The sequence below is a fragment of the Squalius cephalus genome, assembly GCF_949319135.1.
Source record: "Squalius cephalus genome assembly, chromosome: 5".
Taxonomy (NCBI): Eukaryota; Metazoa; Chordata; class Actinopteri; order Cypriniformes; family Leuciscidae; genus Squalius; species Squalius cephalus.
In genome coordinates this window covers 36,193,534-36,210,928 of record NC_137126.1, presented here as the reverse complement: position 1 = coordinate 36,210,928, position 17,395 = coordinate 36,193,534, and the positions used below count along the sequence as shown (strand labels likewise).

The following is a 17,395-nucleotide window of genomic DNA, read 5'->3' as shown; positions in this document are numbered from 1 at the left end:
ATCTGATCAAATAAATGCAGCCTTGGTGAGTATATGTGAATTCTTTCCAAAACATTTCAAAATCTTTTGAACGGTAGTGTATTCATTTATGTATTTCTGTCTTTACCTGATTCCTCTTTCCTCTCTGTAACGCTGACTGCCAGGCAGATCATTTGTCATGTCAATTTGTCTTTGTTTCAGCTGAGGAAAAATTGTTAATCTTGAGGATTAAGTAGTTGCAACAACTCTAACAACTGTGTGTGTATGTGGGAGAGGAGGGGGAGGTAGAGTGATAATAAAGGGATGGAGAAAATTCCTCAGCCTTCTTATTGAAACAAACTATACACACATGTGTATAGCTGATTCACTTGAACAACAACAGCAAATTTGACATTTTTGATATTGCAAACATGACAAATGGCTTGATAACTGAAATAAACAAATTTGCGGCATCATACGAAATTATTTTTCAAGTGCAAACACTCTCATAATCTTCCAATGTCCCTTATTGTCTGTCTCTTATGTCTGATAATTTGTATTTGTGGGAGGAGGAAATGGGTCGGGGGGTAGGGGGAAACACAGCTCCATATGTAGGGGATATAAGCCTTTATTTCTGTGGTATTATGTCTGCTTTAATGTATGCCTCAAAACCACACACACTTTTGTCTAATTCTGTATGCTGTCTGAGCTCAAAAACATATTTTTTTTACACACGCACACACTCATTCGCGCAAGCACGCACAGACACAGACAAATACACATTAGCACACTCCAACTGACTCATTCAATACGTAGAGAAACTGAATGCAGAAAAGTGAAATTTCTTTGACAGTCTCAGTCTGGCTCCTTTATCCTCATCTGAAAAACACGGGTGAAATATGTGCTCTTTAGACTATATGTTTGAACTTAATAGGTCATGTGACTTGAAGTGCATTTCCCCCCTTATCTGTTTGCTTCCTCCAAACAAGGGTTAGGCTGTTGTATTTTCTATTGTGTCATTTTTTATATTCTATGCAATGCCTTCGGTCTGGATGCTTGATTCTTAAAAGGACAGTTCACCCAAACAACCATGAGTAAATTATAAAAAAATCCTGCCATGATTAACTCTTTCATACAATGACAGTGGATGGAGACTGGGGTGGTCAAGCTTCAAAAAGGACAAAAAAGCACCATAAATCCATCATAAATAGTCTAAACTACTTGTGCACTATATTCCATGTCATATTTAAGGGGACAGCCGTAGTCCCTATTCACTCTCATTGTATGCAAGTGCAGCTTCTCTTTTTGTATTCCATTAAAATAAAAGAATCAAGAAAGCCACACACTGTAAAACAGTCAAATTTACTATATGAAACTAGTTCATTTTACTCAAATATTACTTAAAGTTCACTGTATTAGGGAAAAGGTTATGTGAACTTAATACCTTATTATATTAAGCAACAAAATTAAATTCTAATTCCCAGCATGCTTTGCTTCTCACAGTTAAAGGAGAGTAATTAAGAGTCATTTTATGTATTTTGCTCAAGAGCAATATAAAGGGGGTGATCTGTTAGTTTTTAATGTTGTTATGTTTGGAATTTAAAAGGGTTTCTGATATGCCTGAGTTTTATATTGTGGTGTAGAATGGAGGCTGTGGTTGGGTCAAGGATTGGCCAAATACCATTAAGAATATGTGTTGCTTTATTTAAAAAGGAATAGCTGTGCACATCAGGACAACAATTGTCTCTTTGTTAATTACTTTAGTACATGCAGGTGTGCTTGTGCTGTTACGTTAACAGTAAAATATTTGAGTTAACTTAAAGATTTTGATTTTAATAGTTTTATACAATTTAATGAAGTTTCAGCTACAGAAAGTATTTAGGTGGAATTATAATTCAATAGTATGTGGACTCAAATGGAGTGATTTCACAGTACTCATAAATATTCGTTTTTAAACTTAAATGGTTTAAGGCAATCGGTTTCCTCAAATGGTTTGAGTTAAGGCAAGCTCACACTACAGAACTATGATGAGTCGCCATGCTCACACTATACAACAAGTTTTCTTGTTGTCTGTCATTGTCTTGTCTTAGCAGCACTCATACTACACAACACAATAGCGACAAGGTGTACAAACTATAAGATCTTTGGCCAAGAGGCAGCCCTAGACCAACAACGAAAAAAACGCTTTCTCACTTGAATTCACGCGAGACCCTCATACTCGCTGCCCAAGTAATATGTGCATAAAAAAGATTAAACAAAAAAAGACAATTGGGCAGAAATACACACGGGTTGGCTGTCCATATCTGTTCAGCAAAAACTGATGGTAAATAAAATATAATATAATGTTAAATATAGAGCAAAGATAAAAATATATTTCTTGTTAGTTTATTATCAATTATTATCAAATTGTCACCTTGCATTCTTGTACATTAAGGTACATGAGCAGTTTGCCATGTTGTTTAATGAGCATCTTTGACTGCTCGAGACAGGCTGAGATCACGTCGCTGACCTGCTCATATTTGACGGGCATCAGCGACCCCAACGAGCACCGATTTGGCCACGATCTGGGGGTTTTGTCGCAGATCTTGGATATCTGTCTGCGACAGAAAAATCCAGCCAAAAGTCATGTAGTGTGAGCCTGCCTTAACTTGTTGGGGTTTACAGTGTACAGGTTGTTGTTAAAGATATGTGAATTTTATTTATTTATTCAGTTATTTAGTCCGATAATTGTTCTTGCATTCCATTTCTAGTTAAAACTACCCTAAACAACCCATATCACCTCCTTATCTGTGAACAAACTCTACATCTCTCTGTTTGGTTTCTCTTTTATATTCCACATCTTTGTTAATGCTTCCTCCCCAACTCACTATGTCCTTTCTCCCTCCACACTCTCACATGTTCCCCATCTCTCTCTCTCTCTCTCTCTCTCTCTCTCTCTCTCTCTACCCCCCTCTCTCTCTCTGTGAATGGAATGATGTCTGTAATAGTGGGATGTAGGTCATCAGGGCAGCTTGGCTGGCTCGTGTCTAGACTCAGTCTTCAGGGCATGAAGTCACAGAATTGTGCACATTGACCAGCACAGTCAAAACTCTGCTGCTAACTGTGCTCACACACACTAGCACGCAAAAGAGTAAAATATCTGACGAGCCATCATGCAAACTGCTTGAAGTGTCTGATTTGCCAAAATGTCATTAAAATGCCATGTGATATTTACATTAGGGTGCGGTGTCCTGCGGTCTTAATCATTAACAGCTTAGAAAACAGCCATTGAAATTTGCTATGCTGGCAAATATGCATGCCAGATTTGTTGACAGTTTCTGTGCAGTTTTGAACACACACACCCTCCTCTGATGCCCCAGGTGAGCATTTGCAATATGCTTGTGTATCTCTTAAACTCACTTAACACTCACGTTGACAGCGCAGCAAAAGTGTACGCAAACTTCTCATCTGTATTTGATTTTAATTGTGGTCAAAAAAGGTGAAAAATGGGCTGGGAAAACAAAACATATAGGCTAAGTATAACAGAGCTATACTTTCTGGGTAAGCCCATTCTCAATAAGCATTAATAGCTAACTGACTGTCTTGTTTAAATCCATCATCACTAGCTTAGATAGCTCCATCCATTATTGTCATCATGCTCTGTCCGTCAAAGCTTGTCACACCTAATATCAGTCTGTAAACTCAGTCAGTGCAGTTAGCGCATGCAACATGTATTCTCTTCACCCACAAAATAATCTGCGGACAGCGAGTGTACAATAGCGCTCATATTCACAGCTAATATTCAGTGAGTGTAGGTGAAATCTGGTGGCCCAATCTGCCTAGCAACGCAGCCTAGTTTCTAACTATAACACTAAAGTATTCATTTATGCAAAGGATAAAACCGTACATCACTTAAAGCATGTCTGTGGGGTCAGGTTTTGCATTCGTTATGGGGACCAAATGTTCTCACAAGTATAGTAAAACCTGAAATCATCTCCAAATGTTGGGATCAGCCAAAAGTTTCCACTGGAAAAACAGCTTAATAATCACATCAAATAATCAAACGATCCCAAACCACAAATGTTCTTTATTGTGAAAAATATGTAATGAGTAGAAAATGTGATTGAAGGACTTCAAAGTTTGATTTTCATGTGTTATCCACCATATTTCTCGCTTTCTTACTTGCTCTCTCACTCTTTCTTGTCTCTCATGGGTTGAGATGGTAAAAGCTACAGTCTGGCATACTTTACGATATTTTATTCATGGCTATCAGACACTGTTTTTTACACTAATGGAAAAACCCTAAGTGACCTTTCACCCTCTTACTGCAGCATAACCAAGAAGTGACAAGGTCCAACATGTCCATATCAATTTAAATCTATGTGTAAATAATATATATAATATTACCTAATGTCTCATGATTCCATGCCTTTTGTAACCTGGTGTTGACCACATTGTTAAAGGAGCGTCTGACTTGGCACAGTGCCAAAACCATGACTCAAATGCAAATGTTATAGAGAAACAGCTGAAGGGAAAAAAGGCCCTCCATGACCTGTCAAAGCACATTAACACACGAGGACTGCATGCTGCATGTTTCTTTGAGACAATATTCTCCTGTAATTTTCTGTCTGTATGTTGATTATTTAATATTTCCATTCCATCTGAGTGCACACATCAGTGATGATAATTAAGCAATTTCACACATAACTTTTTCGCATGACTTTTTGTTTTGTTTTGTATTCCATATGCGGTCTGTGATCAACTCAAAATTCCTTATACACTCACATTCTTTAAAAGGAAGTCTGGCTGCTTGTCTCAAACTCCCTGCCCTTCCCTGCTGCCACCTTCTTAGGCTCCACCTTCTCAGGGGAACCCCCGGGCGGTGCTGTCAGGTCCCATCATGCAACTCCTACGGTAACGCAGTTGCCGGGTAGCTAGCCGTTAGCGGATCCGTGTGTAGGTTTAGAGCTTAGCTGTTAGCGCCAGGTTTAATTATAGATTACAATGAGCTACGAGCATCCACTCTCTTTTGCAGCAGGCATGCTTGGTCATGCATGCAAAGCCTAGAGCAAAAATGACTCTGTTGTAAAATTTGTACGGAGGAGGAATTATAAAAACTAGAACCTTATATGCCCAGTCTGATTAACACCCACATAAATGACTATACCTGACCGTATGCCTAATTTGTTCTTAATATAGCAATAATCAGTGCTGGGTAGATTACTTACAAATTGTAGTCGGGTACTGATTCCAAATTACATGACAAAAATTCTAGTTAGTAACGTAATCCATTACGTTACACATTTAAGGTAATATAATCTGACTACTGATTACTTTTAGATTAATCGGATAATCTTGATATAAAAATACAAAGAGAAAGAAAATATATTATCAACAACATGAAGTGCATTAAATATTACATTACATCAGGGTTTCCCAAACTGGGGTTCGTGAGTTTAATGAAAAGCTATTAAATAATTAAATCTTTTTTTTTTTTTATTAAAATAAATTATTTTAAAATAAAAACAAAGATGAAATATGTTATCTGACCATGTCATGTGACCATTAACTGACACCAGAGAACTGTGAACTTAATTTTATTATTTCATTATTATTGACTTAATTTTATTATTGAAAGCAGTAGGCTTTTTTAGAAGTGAAAATTTAAAAGATAAAAAAAAAGTAGTAGGGAGAATCAATGAATTATGAATAATTGACTGCCATTGTGAAAATAACATATCATGTAATCAATAAAAAAGTAACTGTAGTCTGATTAAAATGTAATATAATCTAATTACAAGTACTTCATATTTGGAATCTGATTACGGTATCCAGATCGCATGTAATCAGTTACCCATCACTGACTTTAATTGTATGACAGGTTGCATTAAAGCCTTCACATTATCACCAGCTATCATTAGTATGACCAAATCCAGGACTAAGCATGATGATTTCTCCATAAATCACCCTTTATAAGTCATTAAATGGATAGTTCACCCAAAAATGAATCTTCTGTCAATACTTACCCACCCTCACGTCGATCCAAACCTGTATGACTGTAAAATCTCCTGTGGAACATTGAATTGCTCCCTCACGACGAGCCACTGACTGCCACACTGACGGCTATTACATTTGTGATTTTTTTTTGAACCCCAATGACTTTGATTGTATGGACAAAAACTGTTTTTCAAAATCATTTTTCATCTTATTTTGTATTCCACAGAAGAATAAAAGCAATACAGGTTTGGAACGACATGAGGGTGAGTAATGATGACAGAATTATCATTTTTAAATGAGCCATCCCTTTAACTAGCACTCTCTCACTATTCATTAGGCTACAAGATATTCAACCATCCATATCCTGTCCCTCTCTGTTTAGTCTTCCTGTATCCATAAAATGTAAGTCTGTCACTCTCATATTTGTCCATTTGATTTACCCTCTCACACTCCTGCTTGAAGCCCCCACCCCCAAGTCCTCCATTAAACTTTAAGATCTCAAGCAGACTATGCATATTTCATTTGGCAATTTGCAAACAAAGGCTAAATAAAATATAGATAAAAACAAAGGTCTGAACCCTGTGTGTAAGCGCATCCCTCGTCCCCTCCCTATCTTGTCTCTATATCCCCCTATCTTTATCAGCAGATGAATAATGTGGGTTCAGAGGTAGTCGTCCGGCGTTGTTCGAGCTGGGGAACATTGTATTGCTCCCTCACGACGAGCCGCTGGGCTGCCACACTGACGGCTATTACATGCATCAGCCATTGTAGACCATTATTTCTGAGATGCATTTATATAATTTGTCTGTCCATTAATAGACAATAACACACAGGCCTTAGCAGAGCAAATCATATAATTACTGTGTAGAAAAGAGTTTCCATTATGTTTCAGAGAGATGAAAAACAGAAAAAGAAAGACAGGGGGAAAAAGAGACCTTGGGAGGGTGTCATATTGCTCTCATCTTACATCGAGTATAAAACAGCTACTGTATTTACAAAACTAACAGTTAATAATTCAGGTCATGATGCTTGATTTTAATTTTTCATACATTTAGGTTTCTACAGCTAATTATAAAACACTTCAGCTGTGAAAAGCATGCTATGGATTTTATTCTCAAATTTAACAGTTAAAAACAGATGAGATGGGTGATACACAACATTTCTTTTCGGTCTGATTCCATTATCACTGATATTTACACTGATACCTCTTTTCAATTGATTTTTTTTTTTTTTTTTTCATAATTTAATTATGGCCTCTAAACATTAAAAATACTTTATTGACAAAATAGGCCTAAGCCGCAAATTATCTAGTGTCTATTTATGTTTTCCATTTGACACAATTATAGAACATGATCAGTAATTTTTCAGCTTATACACTACAAAAATCTACTGCATGCTTAGTGCACTTCTGCTCATAGAACAGAAGAATAGTTAGAGAAGATGCATCAAGAGCATAGAGAATTATTATAATTAATTGTAAAACATACAAATTAAACAAAGAAAACATTAAAACACCGTGGATAAAAATATGAGAAACAATGCATTAACGGTTTAGAAAAAGAAAGATAAGAAATAATTGATTCAGATAATCCAGTCTGCTGAGAACTGACCCACTTGATCTGAAAAAAGGCTGATTACCTGTAAAATGAACCGCTTAGCTACAATTAAAAAAAGTTAATGCTGAACAAAATACATGACATTGAAAATGATATGAATATAAGATGGACGGACGGACAGATAGATGCAAAGGCAGGACAAAAACATGCCCATTCTGAGAAACTCATAGCCTGCAGTGATGCTAAAACTACAGTCTACGTGTGACTCAGACACCAAACTGATCAGACTCTGTCAGAATCATGAATGACCTTCAGTCCCTGTCTGATGGACAAGACTGAACATGTCAAAGAGGCCCACAGCAAAGACACATGGACAGCAAACAGCACCAATTCAGACATGTTTCTCCAAGGCAGCGTGTGCTCACGTGATCGTAGATACTGTAACAATAGTGCATATAATTGTCGGTCAATAATTAATGGCTGATGTCAAATGTTAAAGACCAAGCATTTCATTTGTTTTGCAGACTGATGCTCTCCTTGCTGAACCCCACAGGGGACCTTCCAGCTACGAGATGTAAACTACTCTCTATAATTTATGGCTCTCTTTATTATAGATGTCCTTAGAAATGATGCAAGCCAAATCTCTGACATAATGGTCGACAACACTGCTTCCTTCTGATTGTGACTACTAGAGAAAAACTTGGGTTGAAACCATTAAAACCAATCACACACTTTAACAGTCGTTTGAAGCACTTGACCAGACAACCTCTTCAATCAGGAGGGAATATATTGCGAGAAAAAGTATTAATGCAGTTGAAGTGTATTGTTTTTCTCTTACAAAAAAATCTATTTCTCTTATCCTCCTTATTGACAAAAATATTTGTACACACCCAAAGGAAGGTTACTCTCTCATAGCTTCGCCATTGTTTCATTTAGGTACTGCATCAACTATATTTTTCAGATGTTTCTCCTAAAATAAAATGAAAGTGCGGTTAATGTTCTGAAAAAAAAAAAAAAAAAGCTCATACTGCAATCACACACTTTATTCAGATACCTTCTGAAACTAGAACTGTAGTTTGTGTTTTTCTTTCCTATGGGCAAGTCATGATACATACTTTGGCTGAGTTAACTTTGTTTAAAAGTCATTGTATAGGAGTAACTCATTAGAGCGCGCCACGAACTCCAATGCGAAACGACTAAGTTTTAACGAATAAACACTGCAAATGGTTAACGCCACAGGACATTTGTGCAGCTAACGTGGAGTGGAGTGTTTATTGATTTTACTAGAAATGTGTAGTGTTTGCAAAGCTTGGCTTTTAACAGAGCAAAGCTTGTGTTTTAATGGAGAGTCAGAGGCACAACAGCATTGGTGGAGGAGCGTGTGTGTGTGTGTGTGTGTTTGTTGTGGGGGTGAGGGGAGGAAGTGGGTGTGGCTCTGCCTCTCACTGTCATCCAGATCATGATTATTATGTTGGCAGGATCTAAAAGATTAGACACATCAATAGTTTATGACTCTGTAGAGAGTCTCACTCAATTCCCACATCTATAAATTACTAAACAGGGGCATTTACATCTCTGTTTCTCAACTTCTATATCTCTGTTCTTTTTCTCTCTTTTCTTCTCTGTTCTTTGCTTTTGTGCCTTTATTTTTTTTTTTTAACTAATGTTCCAATGAACCATTGAAACTTTTAAAGTGATATTTAACCTTTCTGTAGGGGCACTCCGTTACTTCCCATGTAGTTATCGGTCCTCTTTTAGGCAGGAAAAAAACATATCATTGTAAAAATGTAAGCACCTAAAAAGAAAGACATAATTAATAGATGTGGTCTGCCGATACACATGAATAATGCAGCTTTTATATTCAAGAAAATTACAAACTATACCCATCGGGAGAGAATGGAGGGGAATCATTAACTGCAAACTAGAACCTTTGCAAAAAAAAAATCCAGCAAATTTTTAATAATTTATCCACATAAACAAATAACACATGAATAAAGAACATTTTTAAAAGAAAACTATTCTGCCACCCAAGCCACAGAAGCTGTGCTCACTTCACTTTCTGTGCAACTTTTTGCATCTGGGAAAAAAAAAAGGTGGAAATAAATAAATATATATATAAAAACAAAGTTTAGATTGAGCATTATTCAAATGAAAATAGTTAACTTTGCCTTTCTAAGTTTGCTTGAGTTTTTTCCCCGTTGTGTATAAGTCTCCTTTTGTTGGAGATCTATTGTATAGGCCTGCATGCAGAAACCTTCTGAGGTAATATATTGTAAACTTCAGTATGCTGTGGGAAAGTTTCATTCAACTCGTATCTGTTTAGAAGAGATTTTAGCTTCGGCATTGACATTACAGGAACTGAACGAGTACAGTATATAAACACAACTGTGAAAAACATCTGCTTATTAGATTCTTCCAACCTCTAGAAGAATAGCAATCTGAAAATGATGGGATTATATGATAAGAAATACAAGTCTGAGATCGACGGTAATCCATCACTTTGAAGCCGGACCCATTAGTGTAAATAACTGGATGAGATATGCAATACAAGACACTAAAGCACTGCTCTGAAAACAACACTGATTTGCTGATATTTTGATCTAAAGCTAACAGAAAGAACTCACTTTGAAGGAGAGCGCAACATCTTTCACTGTGGTTTATTAATTTTGCCTATAGGTAAAGTGTGCGTGACGTGGCTGTTGGTACAGGTTGGGTCATCCTCCCTTCACATCCGCCTGGTTGTGATGAATGGCGGTTACATTAGAGTCAGCCTCACACACAACCTTGATATCCTGCTGTGTCTCGGACACATGGGAAATCAAGGGCATTCATCAGCTGCAGTTAAACACACTGTCAAATTATGTGCGGTAGTATGTGGGTGTGTATTTGGGAGGGCGGGGGAAGGGTGTGGAAAGACACCCTGCGGCGCTGATACCGGAACGCCCATGGAGATGCAGTTACAAACTGGAAATGACCAACCGAGTTGTAACACACATTGCACTTGATTAAACCATGGCAAATATATTAGCAATATCCAATGTAGGAGTTTTGGTGTAGGTTTGTCTTCTTTGCATTTGAAAATAATAAAGTAAAACAAAATAAATAAAATCAGTCCAAACTGGTCCAAAACCACAAATGTACAGAATTCAGTCTTAAAACACACAGACATAATCCTGGTCATTCCTATACTATTAAAATAGGCAAATGTTTTAATATTGGCAAAACTCTTAATTTGACATCTAGCAAGATGCATACTAGTACAACCTTTCATCAAAGTTATACATGAATTTTGAACAATACCCGTTTTTGTCTTAGGACAACTTTGATTAACTTTTTTGATCCACTTCAAATGTTGACTACTGTATATTTTTCAGGGTCATTTCCTCTTTTTAACCTTCAGTACCCCTCCCAAAAACCCACATAATTCAAACAAGATAGTGTTTTATTTTTATGCCTGGGAGTCATGGGATGGCTGGTTATCAATGAGGTGTCCCATTATCTTCATACTGAGCTTTGGGTAATTGCCTCTGAAAACATGATGATCTCTCATTGTACTTATCTAAAAGGATGTATTTAGATAAGTTGCCTAAGGAAACTATACACAGTTATTCCCATTTACAACACAGTCATTGAAAAGAGCTAATTAGAACATGCAGACTATGAAAAAATGAACAATGTTTTGCTTTTGTCAAGACTCTTCTTAACAACTCTACACAGAAATGTATGCTATAAGAACAGCAGTTTGAAAATGGATAGAAGATTGCAGACTTCAGTCAGTAAACTATTAAAAAGTGTTTAATACTTTTTAAAATGACTAAAATAGAGTGACATGATAACCGAATAATGATAGTGTCACTAGTAGTTTATATATTTATATAAACACAGACATATACTCATGGCTGCATTTCCAGTATGAACAATAAAGACAGATACTTTGAGTGTTATTAAAAAGGTATTAAAATGCCAAAAACACTGAAACTGCAACTGTTACCGTAAAGAGCTATATCTTTTCTAACCCTGAAATTTAGCTTTGTTGGTTTAACTTAATTTATCTAGGTTGATTCAGTGATTTTAAATATTATTTTGACTTGTTTATACATTTTTAGGTTAACATTATTAAAAGTAAAAAAAAAAACTTTACAAAAACTTTCCTTTTTATGGTAACACTTTACAATAATGTTGTTGTTGTTGTTAACATTAGTTAGGTAATGAACTAACAATGAAACTTGTACAGCATTTATTAATCTTAATGTTAATGTCAACATTTACTAATACAATTTTAAGATTTTAAAAATTGTATCTGTTATTATAAGTTAATGCACAGTGAACTAACATGAACATTTTATTAACTAACATTAACAAAGGTTAATAAATGCTGTAAAAATGTATGGCCCATTGTTAGTTCATGTTAGATCATGCATTGAGACTTGTAAAGTGTTACCAGAACCACTATGAAAAAAAAAATTTGTTCATATTCTGGTCAAAACTTGCAGTTTGTTCACATATATTTGGTTTTCTTCTTGAAACAGATGGAAAATTGACAGGCCTGTACTAAAGTTCTATGGATGTTTTAGCCTCCAGGTCCTCGTGCCAGTCATGTGACTGAAAAACTATGAATTGTAGCAAGAGAGCAGACATACAATGTGTGTGGCATCATATGGTAAGCATTAAACAAGGCGCACACACACGCGCACGCACACACACACACACACACACACACACAGGGGAGAATACTATTTATATATGTCTTGATATAATTGAGCATATAATGGATCCTCAGAGCTTTCCTACAGCCAGAGGCCTTTCTATTAAACTCCAATGATTCACACTTATCAGTATCAATGCTTTGTTTGCACCCAGCCATCATTTCATCCCTCATTCCTCCACCTCTTTCTCTCTACCTCTCCATCCATCCCTTTTTTCCCTGAGCCTCTCCAGTGTAAACACTCACTTCTCTTTTCACAGGAGCACAGTCATTACAACATTTATAATTTTTTCATTATACCACCATTTACCAATTACCCACAGCACATGTTCCCTGCTCTAGATGTCATTAACCTCTCCCGAAACTCTCTTCTCGCCCCGTTCCTCAGACTCTCGCTCCGTAAGGGGAAGGCTGAGTGTGCCGATCTGCTGGACTGATACAGGAAGAGTCTCAGTGAAATCATCGGAGTGCTCCTCGGTTCTGCGGCTCCTAATTGCTGTGTGCCACAGGGTCCTTATGAAGCAATCAAGCAGGCAATCTCAGAAGACGCCTGTGCCGTAACACGTTAACAATCCTTCCCCATCCTCTCTCGCTCTCTCTTTCCTTCACCTCTTAGTGGAGCTGGGCTACCCCAGGTCCCAGCTGCAATTAATGACCTTGCTTGGGACCGAGCTAATAAAATACAAGCATGTTTAATGACAGAAAGAGACAATGGAGAACACTATAAATGTTCAAATTCCCTTGATGGACAATCAAATAAACCAACAAGGTAATAATCCACAGACATCCCAAACATACTCTGGGGCGAATTCACTAAACAAGTGGACCACTTTTGTGTGTGGTGTTTCAACAAAAAAGGCTCAGAGAGCCGGCGGTAAATGGATTTTCATTTTAAAAAGACAACTGTATATTTTCTTTTAATCATGGCAGCAGCAATTCATCAAACAATGATCAAATAATGGAAGATAGTGGTATCACTGGGCATATATCCAGACATGTGTTGTATATGAACAACGTTTCTGTATTATAAAGAGCCAGTTCAGGTACCAGGATCACAGTGGTGGAGTGATGATGAGACTCAGACTTGAGTTGCACCTAAAGGGACAGTTCTCTCAAAATGACCCACTGACTTCTACTGTATGAACAAAAACAGTTCAAACTTTCTTCAAAATATCTACTTATTGATATTTCTGTCAAAGAAATATCTTCGTGAAATAAACTTAACACGTTTGGAACCATTCCTTTAAGTCACAAAAACATATTCAAATTAGACTCATATTTAATATATATATATATATATATATATATATATATATATATATATATATATATATATATATATAAACAATATAAATAATTATCAATCAATAAATAAACACTAAATATTGATTTGAGCTACACACATATCTTATTTTAGATGAACAAGGAAATATGTGATATAAATTCATATAATACTGTATATATATATATAGCCTTTTGATTTAGTTTGGCAAATGCTTAAGAGTCAATGATTGGATCATTATTTCAGTGATTGTTTCTAGCATGTTATATTTGGCAGCAGTTCTTCTAACCCCAATTGATGGAGTATGTAGCTTTTTATTTCTTAAATAACCATGTAGGAAGATACAACACGTTAGTCTGAGGAAGGGCCATGTGAGGCCCGAAACGTCACTAATAAAACATTTTTTGAATGGGAGCTTATTCGGTGTGCGGATCTGTTACTGACTACTACATGGAAGATACAACATGACCATATTCCAGGATGACAATGTCAAGATTCATCAGGCTCAAATTGTGAAAGAATGGTTGGGAGGGAGCATGATGAATCATTTTCACACATGAATTGGCACCTCTGAGTCCAGACCTTAAATTCATGGAAAGTCTTTGTGCTGTGCTGGAGTAGACTTTACAGAGTGCTTGACTCTTGTATTGTCAATACAAGATCTTGACTAAAAATGTAGGCTATGTTATTTACATCAAGACATGAATCAATTGGGGTTAGAAGAACTGTTGCCAAACATATAACATAGAAACATAATAACCACTGCAATAATGATCCAATCATTGATAAATCCAAACAGGGCCGGACAGATATAATCAAAAGGGATATGAGATTTTGATTTAACTTGTGACAGAAGAAGACAAAAGAAGAGACTTGACTTGAGAGATCTATAGTTTTGAGACCTGACTTGGATTCATGACAAAAGCCTTAACTTTAGACTTAGTGTGTGCAAATAATAACACTATCTGCGGCCACAAATACATCCCCCCTCAGTCTGTCAAAGAAAAGACTGCATTAGTCTTGGTTTACAATCATTTTGTCAGACAGCAAAGATGAGTGCTGAATTACATTTAATTATAGTAAATGGCCCAAGTCCAAGAACAGTCTCCAAAATCAAATAAAGAGCTAAAAACCTGCAATGACCCCAAATCATACACATCTTCCTCGTCTTCTGTGTGAAATTGGCTCTGTGGGACAGGTAACACAGAGTTCAGAGCTGTGTTAGGTGTCGGACAGCCACTCCCTCAGCCGGCAGGGCGTGAGAACAGACCAGCTGCACTCCACACCGGACCCAATCAAACCCAAACACCAGCCTAGAATTTCATCTGCCTCTTGTTTTGGACCATAAATTTGGCAGCGCCGGTGTCTCTGTGAGGGAAAACCACTCTTTTGTTCACTCCTATCACTCACATTGTGCTTTTCTCGTCTCATTGTCAGCTGAAAATGTAGACTAGAGAAGTTCTGTATCGCTCACTATTCCGTTTATGAAGTGCCTGTTTTAAAAGATTCCCTCACATGCAGCACAAAGGCGGCTTTGTGGCGTCTATGTGAAGACGCGTCTTTTTACTGCCAACATGTTTTGATGGTGGCGTATGCATGAGCCAGAGTCAGACGACACCCCTGGGAGTCCCCAAACTGAATTGATTTCCTTTCATTTGAGTTAATCCAAACTTGCACCTAGAGCAAGGAGATACAGACAGCCTGTTCCAAACAATCACACGCATGATATTATGAATTCATTCCTCATTACGTTTTCTACTGTGGAATGGATTTATCAGATCAAATCAAACAATCTCACATATATGATAATAAAAACAACTTTTTATGAACTTATTAGCATATGAAGTTTTTTCGTAATACAGTAAAAATCTTTCTTAAAAGCACATGCTCAAGAAGAGCAATTTAAGTGTCTTACGAACATAAAAATGAAAAGCATGAGTTACTTTTTTAAGCAAGCACTCTCTTTCATGTAAGTCACTGTGGTAGGAAAGTACTGTAATATTCTACTGTAAACTTTTTAAGCCTGACTTGATATGACTTTCTGTCCATTTTTTCAGCATTCGACCAATGGATTCCAGGAAGCCATTTACTACCTAACGTAAGAAGATCTGATAGATAAATTATAAACACAGGATGGGATTTAATTTATCATAATCAACATTATGGGACAGGATGAATAGTGATTATGAGGCAGAGGAAAGATTATCTTATATCTCTCTCAAAGCATCAAATTAGCAAAACAACTAGCATCTTTTATAGGACAGATATTACAGCCATGATTATGCCAGAAGTTAAATGCATTATCATCATTAATTTGAAACATGCAACAGCATCTGCATGTGAATAATAAAGACTGCACATGGAATAGAATAACAGCTGACAGATTTTGAAATGCAAGGAATATATATTTAAAATATATGGTTATTAGCAGTTACATACAAAGAAACATCAAAGGGAGGCTTGAACAATTAATCTAAATTGTGTTGGTTGATAAATTAATTTCTATAAATATAGAGCACTTAAAAAATTCTATAACATTCTATATCAATAGTTATTTAAAAAATAAAATATAAACTCCTTAGTCTACTTAGGCAACCTACTTTTCTGCATTGTGACTCAGACTTGGCATTGTGTTTCTGCATTAACTGCTATGTTATGATAAACTACAAGGTTCCTCCTTTGTAAGTCATTAAGGATAAAAGCATCTGCCAAAGGTATAAATGTAAATATAAGTGATCAAATGTATATCAAAGTTCAACAAGGAGAGGAGCTCGCACATAACACTGTTACGACACTGATGGCGATGTGAATCGAAAACGTTTTAGGCCCTATCATACACCCGGCGCAATGCGGCACCAGGCGCGACACAAGTGTTTTTTGCTAGTTTCAGCCCGACGCAGTTATCATTTTTACGTCCTGGGCCACATTGTTTAAATAGCAAATGCATTTGCGCCCGTTTGTGTGCCCATGGGCGTGCAGGTCTGAAAATAAGGTGTGTTCAGGTGCATTGTTGGCGCGTTGCTATTTTGAAGCAACTGAAATAGGGCCCTATATTTTAACGATATAAGCACATGGTCTAAAGTGTAAGGCTCAAGTGCACTTAGGGCGTGTCCAAATCCACTTTTGCTAGTTTAACGATGGGAAAAATGATCTGCATGCCCGGCTCATGGTCTAAAAGGGTTGTCCCTATTCTCTTAATGAGTAATGGGTGTGTTTTGGGCGTAACGTGAAATAAACCAACCAGACTCTGGTTGACTGATGACAATGTAAAAGATTAATATTGTGTAGTCCCGTAGATGGTCTGCTTGCGCGCTTTAACCTTGTGCACGAGCAGATCCGTTTCCTCGCCAGGGAAGTGTTCAGTTTTTCCGCTTGCAAATTCCACCATCTAAATAGCGAATCATGGCACATGAGCACAACTGGCTTTTAAAGGGAATGGGAGATGACTGATTGATTTAATGCACGTTATGCCCAAAACACACCCATTACTCATTAAGAGAAAATCTTATACGATTATGTTGCTCCACTCCTTGTTGATCTTTTATGTTTTTTTGAGCTTACACACCAAAGTCATTTTTATCTACTTACACCATCAGTATTTGCTACGGACTGTTTGGCTGTTTTAAATTTCAAAAAATAAACAAATTTAATTATGAAAATAAAAATATAGAATGTGTTAATGTAGAAATTCAACATTCAAATGTGATTCATTCTGATATGTGAACTTTGAGGGGACGGTGGCTAGGTGGACATCAACCAAAACCAAAGGGTGGTATTTTTCTATAAAGAAAACTATCAACCCAAACTAATTATCATTATAATGATTCAGCTGAGTAGTCTCGTAATGTAAGCTATAGTAACGCCACTCAGTATCACATCCATACTGCGGCCCTAATGAGAACTTTCACCACTTAAGAA

General features: G+C 36.7%; 1 long non-coding RNA gene across 2 annotated transcripts in view; it reads left to right on the top strand.

Moving 5' to 3' along the window:
* Positions 1–12,978, top strand: part of LOC307159569 — a 39,016-nt gene extending 26,038 nt beyond the window's left edge. Inside the window, exon 5 of one of the 2 annotated variants that reach the window (XR_013821407.1) lies at positions 12,584–12,978. This is a non-coding gene — a long non-coding RNA (uncharacterized lncRNA). Of the gene's footprint in view, positions 1–6,160; positions 6,195–12,583 lie in introns of those variants that run through there. The other variant, XR_013821408.1, reaches the window with a different exon arrangement.
* The last annotated feature ends 4,417 nt before the right edge of the window (positions 12,979–17,395 follow it).